This window comes from Musca vetustissima, unplaced genomic scaffold (genome assembly GCF_032173495.1).
Source record: "Musca vetustissima isolate MV318-11 ecotype Yass unplaced genomic scaffold, APGP_CSIRO_Mvet_v1 utg16594, whole genome shotgun sequence".
NCBI lineage: Eukaryota > Metazoa > Arthropoda > Insecta > Diptera > Muscidae > Musca > Musca vetustissima.
Window position 1 is genome coordinate 10,001 of NW_026877587.1, and position 7,500 is coordinate 17,500.

At 33.5% G+C, this 7,500-nt stretch overlaps 3 non-coding genes across 3 annotated transcripts in view; all 3 read right to left on the reverse strand.

The window, feature by feature from the left end:
- Positions 1–1,402, reverse strand: part of LOC133322198 (large subunit ribosomal RNA) — a 3,931-nt gene extending 2,529 nt beyond the window's left edge. The window contains exon 1 of the ribosomal RNA XR_009754031.1: positions 1–1,402. This exon is cut by the window's left edge and continues 2,529 nt beyond it. This is a non-coding gene — a ribosomal RNA (large subunit ribosomal RNA).
- A 353-nt stretch (positions 1,403–1,755) lies between these two features.
- On the reverse strand, positions 1,756–1,933 carry LOC133322196 (5.8S ribosomal RNA). The gene has a single exon (XR_009754029.1). It is a non-coding gene; the product is annotated as a 5.8S ribosomal RNA (ribosomal RNA).
- A 531-nt stretch (positions 1,934–2,464) lies between these two features.
- Positions 2,465–4,447, reverse strand: LOC133322203 (small subunit ribosomal RNA). The gene has a single exon (XR_009754035.1). It is a non-coding gene; the product is annotated as a small subunit ribosomal RNA (ribosomal RNA).
- Between the last annotated feature and the right edge of the window lie 3,053 nt (positions 4,448–7,500).

A 7,500-nucleotide genomic window follows, 5' to 3' on the forward strand; every position in this document is an offset into this window, starting at 1 on the left:
CCTTTCATGGTATCTGCATGAGTTGTCAATTTGGGCACCGTAACATTACGTTTGGTTCATCCCACAGCGCCAGTTCTGCTTACCAAAAGTGGCCCACTGGGCACATTATATCACAACCACACCTTCATACCAAGAAAGGTGTGGTTCTTACCCATTTAAAGTTTGAGAATAGGTTAAGGTCGTTTCGACCCTAAGGCCTCTAATCATTCGCTTTACCAGATAAGATTATTTTACATAATTTTTAAATGCACCAGCTATCCTGAGGGAAACTTCGGAGGGAACCAGCTACTAGATGGTTCGATTGGTCTTTCGCCCCTATACTCAATTCTGACAATCGATTTGCACGTCAGAACTGTTTCGGTCTTCCATCAGGGTTTCCCCTGACTTCAACCTGATCAAGTATAGTTCACCATCTTTCGGGTCACAGCATATATGCTCAAGGTACGCTCTGGTTAGAGGCATAAATAATATAAATATTATTATGCATAACTGATAGAACGCCCCGGGATTGAATTAATAGACTATAAATAGACTAAAAACTAATCCCATAAAAGTTATGTTAATTTCGCTATTAGGTTTATATTCCCAATAACTTGCAAATATGTTAGACTCCTTGGTCCGTGTTTCAAGACGGGTCCCGAAGGTATCCTGAATCTTTCGCATTGTAAATCATATAAGCGCATATAATAAACACAAAAATCAAGATTAATGTGCCATTATAGAATACAAGTATTCAAGCGCTATATATAATAGATCTATCAACACTTTATCGAATCAAAAGCATTTATTCTATGTTAATACGCATACTAATTTGAATAAACTTAAGCCATTGATCTTATGATAAATTGGGTATGTTAATAGATTACAATGTCCTTATATGGAAAAAATGCACGCCATTCTTACTATATTATTCATATAGCAATCATAACGATGAATTTTCCATAATGGATATTCAGGTTCATCGGGCTTAACCTCTAAGCAGTTTCACGTACTTTTTAACTCTCTATTCAGAGTTCTTTTCAACTTTCCCTCACGGTACTTGTTTACTATCGGTCTCATGGTTATATTTAGTTTTAGATGGAGTTTACCACCCACTTAGTGCTGCACTATCAAGCAACACGACTCTTTGGAAATGTTCTCTAGTAATCATTAACGTTATACGGGCCTGGCACCCTCTATGGGTAAATGGCCTCATTTAAGAAGGACTTAAATCGTTAATTTCTCATACTAGAAATTGAACACTCCATACACTGCATCTCACATTTGCCATAAAGACAAAGTGACTTAGTGCTGAACTCTTTCCTTTTCGCTCGCCGCTACTAAGGAAATCCTTGTTAGTTTCTTTTCCTCCCCTCATTAATATGCTTAAATTCAGGGGGTAGTCCCATATGAGTTGAGGTTGTATAAAACAAATACTAATTTATAGTTTACATTTTATAGAATAAATCATTTTAATGAAAAAATCTTTTCTTTTTTGTATGTTCATATTTTTTCTTCAATATAAAAGAGACAATTCTAGTTCATAAAAAATTTTTATGCTAGACCTTCCTCAATTAATTGAAAAAAATGAAAGTATTTTAATAAAAAAATACTAGGATTTTTTCAATGAGGTATTCTATCTTGACTATTAATATTATGAATTCTATAGCGGTCTTTTGGTGACAAAAAACCAGAATCCAGTAATATAACATGTGCTCAAAACACAATTCAATAAATTGAATTGATTATTTAAGCAACTTATTTAGCATAGTCTTACAACCCTCAACCATATGTAGTCCAAGCAGCACTCTAAATTAATTAAAGTACCTTACAGCATGGACTGCGATATGCGTTCAAAATGTCGATGTTCATGTGTCCTGCAGTTCACACGATGACGCACAGTTTGCTGCGTTCTTCATCGACCCATGAGCCGAGTGATCCACCGCTTAGAGTGATAATTTATTTTTGTTTTGTATACAGTCAAAATTGTTTTTATTGAAAGAAATCAAAAATACACCAAAATGAATTGGCATATATCAATTTCTTCAATAACTTATGTTTTTATACATACAATTTATGTTGCGAATGTCTTAGTTCAAACAACCGCTTGACATCAACATATCCGAAAATATATCGAGCAAACAGAAGAAGAACATTAACTTATATTAAATATAAGTACAACTGTAATTGTATGTTTTGATTTCAATGTATGTATTCGATCAATTAAGATCAAAACAGTACATTGTAAAAATCAAATAGTTTTTACTTTAAAAAAAAAATAAAAACTATGAACAATGTATGATTTTATATTCACAAATGAATGTGAATTGTAAACCAGTACACTGACAACGAAACATGTAAGTTTTCAATGAAGAAAACGAACACAGTTAGGTTTTTTTGTGGGGTTTTTATTTCCAAATTTCACTTCAATGAAGAAGTAGAAAATATGGAGAATAAAAGTTTTTGTTATACGGTTGGAACACGTTAATGATCCTTCCGCAGGTTCACCTACGGAAACCTTGTTACGACTTTTACTTCCTCTAAATAATCAAGTTCGGTCAACTTTTGCGAAACATCCGTAACACACGAGGCGTTACAGTGATCACGTCCGGAGACCTCACTAAATAATTCAATCGGTAGTAGCGACGGGCGGTGTGTACAAAGGGCAGGGACGTAATCAATGCGAGTTAATGACTCACACTTACTGGGAATTCCAAGTTCATGTGAACAGTTTCAGTTCACAATCCCAAGCATGAAAGTGGTTCAGCGGTTTACCCGGACCTCTCGGTCTAGGAAATACACGTTGATACTTTCATTGTAGCGCGCGTGCAGCCCAGGACATCTAAGGGCATCACAGACCTGTTATTGCTCAATCTCATTATTGCTAGACGCAATTTGTCCATTTAAGAAGCTAGTGTCCTTATAATGGGACAAACCAACAGGTACGGCTCCACTTTTACAAACACATTCAAACGCTAACACATTTTACTGCGGTCGCGAATGAAGGCTATAAAAGCTTCAACACCATAATCCTGAAAGCATCTATTTAATATATTTGAGTCTCGTTCGTTATCGGAATTAACCAGACAAATCACTCCACGAACTAAGAACGGCCATGCACCACCACCCATAGATTCGAGAAAGAGCTATCAATCTGTCTTACACACTTATGTTCGGACCTGGTAAGTTTTCCCGTGTTGAGTCAAATTAAGCCGCAGGCTCCACTCCTGGTGGTGCCCTTCCGTCAATTCCTTTAAGTTTCAGCTTTGCAACCATACTTCCCCCGGAGCCCAAAAGCTTTGGTTTCCCGGGAAGCGACTGAGAGAGCCATAAAAGTAGCTACACCCAATTGCTAGCTGGCATCGTTTATGGTTAGAACTAGGGCGGTATCTGATCGCCTTCGAACCTCTAACTTTCGTTCTTGATTAATGAAAACATCTTTGGCAAATGCTTTCGCTTAAGTTAGTCTTACGACGGTCCAAGAATTTCACCTCTCGCGTCGTAATACTAATGCCCCCAAACTGCTTCTATTAATCATTACCTCTTGATCTAAAAACCAATGAAAGTAGAACAGAGGTCTTATTTCATTATTCCATGCACAAAATATTCAGGCATTTGGAGCCTGCTTTAAGCACTCTAATTTGTTCAAAGTAATTGTACCGGCCCACAACAACACTCGATGAAGAGCACTGAAGCAGGTTTAAATAGGAGGAACATACATAAATACAAGTACCTATGCATGTAAGAACTCCACCGGTAATACGCTTACATACATAAGGTATAGTACAAACTACAATTATAGTTGTACTACCGTATGAAGCACAAGTTCAACTACGAACGTTTTAACCGCAACAACTTTAATATACGCTATTGGAGCTGGAGTTACCGCGGCTGCTGGCACCAGACTTGCCCTCCAATAGGTCCTTGTTAAGGGATTTAAAGTGTACTCATTCCAATTACAGGGCCTCTAATATGAGTCCTGTATTGTTATTTTTCGTCACTACCTCCCCGAGCTGGGAGTGGGTAATTTACGCGCCTGCTGCCTTCCTTAGATGTGGTAGCCGTTTCTCAGGCTCCCTCTCCGGAATCGAACCCTGATTCCCCGTTACCCGTTGCAACCATGGTAGTCCTAGATACTACCATCAAAAGTTGATAGGGCAGACATTTGAAAGATCTGTCGTCGGTACGAGACCATACGATCTGCAAGTTATCTAGAGTTCAACCATATAAACGATCAAAGATCGCTTGGTTTTAGCCTAATAAAAGCACACGTCCCAAAGGTCCGTGTTTATAATGCATGTATTAGCTCTAGAATTACCACAGTTATCCAAGTAACTGTTAACGATCTAAGGAACCATAACTGATATAATGAGCCTTTTGCGGTTTCACTGTTAATTCGTGTGTACTTAGACATGCATGGCTTAATCTTTGAGACAAGCATATAACTACTGGCAGGATCAACCAGAATAATGTTTTATTGTATGTTTTTCCATCGACAACTTAATGAAAAATCAACGAAACGAGTCACCAAATATTGAATGACATCGTTTTCGCGTAATTTGTTCAAAAAGTATATTGGAGGTATTTTTCTCAATATTTTTAGCAATTTATTTCAAATTACTTTTAACATCGCAGCATAGTAGGTTTTTCAACTTACTATACTTGATATTGATATGAAATTAAGAATTTCATATTTTCGTTTAACCATTTGGATAAACATTTTTAAAAATCACACATTTGTTTAACGAGACTCCTCACATCGTACGATGCAAAGAAACTCGCTCCCTACTATTCAAACAGTCAACGTCTCAACTTAATGAAACATGCTTGTAATAGTAGGAAGATAACCATGAATAAAGACAATTGTACGCACTGCACAATCGTACCCGCTTATAGTGAATGAATACTACCAACCACAGCAATCGCATTCAACTATTACTAGCTGACGGAAATACTGCGACATCCATACCCACTCGAAGCGTTAATTCATCGCAAAACTCATCGTATAACATGAACAAACCACTTTCAACCACTCTAATGGTGATTTCAGTCATCGTTCTTAATGTTTCAATGAGTTGTGATGACTACGGTATGTGACCACATTTTCATGACAGCCATCATACCTATAGATAGTTTCATAGTGCGGCACATTAAAATGTGAAAGAGGGATGATTTTTGAAGAAAAACCTTAATAAAAAATTAACGAAATGGAATTTTTGGAAAAAGATTTTTTATTCATTTTAGTTGGAATAATGGGTAACTTATTTTAAATGAATAAAATTTTTTTCTCCAAAAATAAAAAATTTTAATTTTTTTCGTCGAAAATAAAGCAATTTTTAACGAAAATGGGTAAATTTAGAAATTTATTTTATTTCTAAAATATTCAATTATGATTGGATTTTCATGAAATTGACAGGGATAATGTAGATAGTCATTTTACATTGATTTATAGAGGAAAATCATCAAATTTGACCAAGTTGAATATTTTATGAATTTTTTATTAATATTTATACATGAAAAATATTCGAAAAAAATTCATAAAAAATTTAAAACATGGAAATTTGATGAAATTCGAATGGCATAAAATAGCCCAATGTAAAAGCAATATTTTATGCCATCAACGGGTAATTTACGATGAGTTTTGAATTTTTGGTGAATTTTTTTCCATTTTTTTGAAAATAATAAAAAATCGAAAAATATTCATAAAAAAATCAGCGTTGAAAATATCAATGATATTTTATTTTTGGTTAATAGTAGTAATAATTAGACATCTTTTAAGGCATAAATGGGTAATTTACGTGCATGTAGGATTTTTATGAATATTTTTCGATTAAAAAAATAATAAAAAATCGGAAAAATATTCATAAAAAAATCAGCGTTGAAAATATCAATGGTATTTTATTTTTTATTGATAGTAATAAAAATTAGCTATCATTTGATGTATGTTTGGGTAATTTACGTTGATATTTGATTTTTTTATGAATATTTTTCGATTTTTTAATATTTTTGAAAAAATCGGAAAAAAATCAATGGTATTTTATTTTTTATTGATAGTAATAAAAATTAGCTATCAAAAATCGTTGATATTTGATTTTTTTATGAATATTTTTCGATTTTTTAATATTTTTGAAAAAATCGGAAAAATATTCATAAAAAAATCAACGTTGAAAATATCAATGATATTTTATTTTTTATTGATAGTAATAAAAATTAGCTATCATTTGATGTATGTTTGGGTAATTTACGTTGATATTTGATTTTTTTATGAATATTTTTCGATTTTTTTAATATTTTAATATTTTTGGAAAAAATGGGGAAAAAAATTCCAAAAAATCATGTTTTAATGATATGATGGAAATTTTTTTGGCTTAACATAGCAACATGGAATAGCTATTATTTAAGCCATTTTTGGGTAATTTACGAGCAAATAATTTTTTATGAATTTTTATTCAATTTTTCATTTTTGATATTATAATGGTGAAAAAAATCACAAAAAATTGAAAATCGAAATAAATGAATGAATATCATTGGTATCAAATAGTTATATGAAATACATATTATTTGAGCCATTTCGGAATATTTTTTGTCGATTTTCTGATTTTTTATAATTTTTTTCCCAAGTTCATATTACTGAATGAAGGAAAAAAATTCAAAATTAATTCAATTTTGGTTGATCTTCTCAAATACAATTTGAGAAGAATTGTCTATTGAAGAAACAATGTTCTTCAATAGACTTTGGGTAATTTACGGTGAATTCTTATTTGACTTGTAGGAAAAATAGGTACAGTAGGAATCTCGTGTATGGATTGATGTAAGACATTTTCTTAATGTCGACATTCTAAGCAACATTTTGAGACTATGCACAGCTCCCGCCGTGTAGCCATTCAAAAGTTATTCAGTATTTTGTGCACCTATCTCCAAATACTTAGTGCAACACCACATTTATTTGGCATTTTGAAAATAGGGACAGTAGGAATGTTATGGATTGATATGAATAAGTCACTATATCGATGACTAGGCAGTTTGAGACCATTTGGCAGTAGCCATTACTACCGCCGACCATCTTCCCCATTAGGGAAAATGGTCAATCCAATCTTTCGGGAGGAAATATATTGTGCTGAGGCCATTCGCTATGTAATATTGACCATGTTTTTGCCATTATTCTATCATTTTCATTAATTAATGTTAATAAAGCCTTGTATAAAAAAATAGAACCAAAGTTCTCTATATTGACTTTGAAGAAAAAAACACCTAAGTCTTTCCTTCCCCAATAGCATCAACATAGTGTACACTTTGGTTCTTTTCGTTTGAATGAAAACAGCCAACTTATGTATATGCGAAAGAAACACACATCTCCCATAAGTTGGCTTTGCTGTTTTCACTCCAAATGAAATGAGACCAACACATTCAGTTTATATACAACCGAAGTGTATTGGTCTTTCACATTCATTTTTTCTGCCATATGAAATGGTAAAGTCCCCTCACAGAAACAATACCCTCCATTCAGCCAAAAAAACCCAA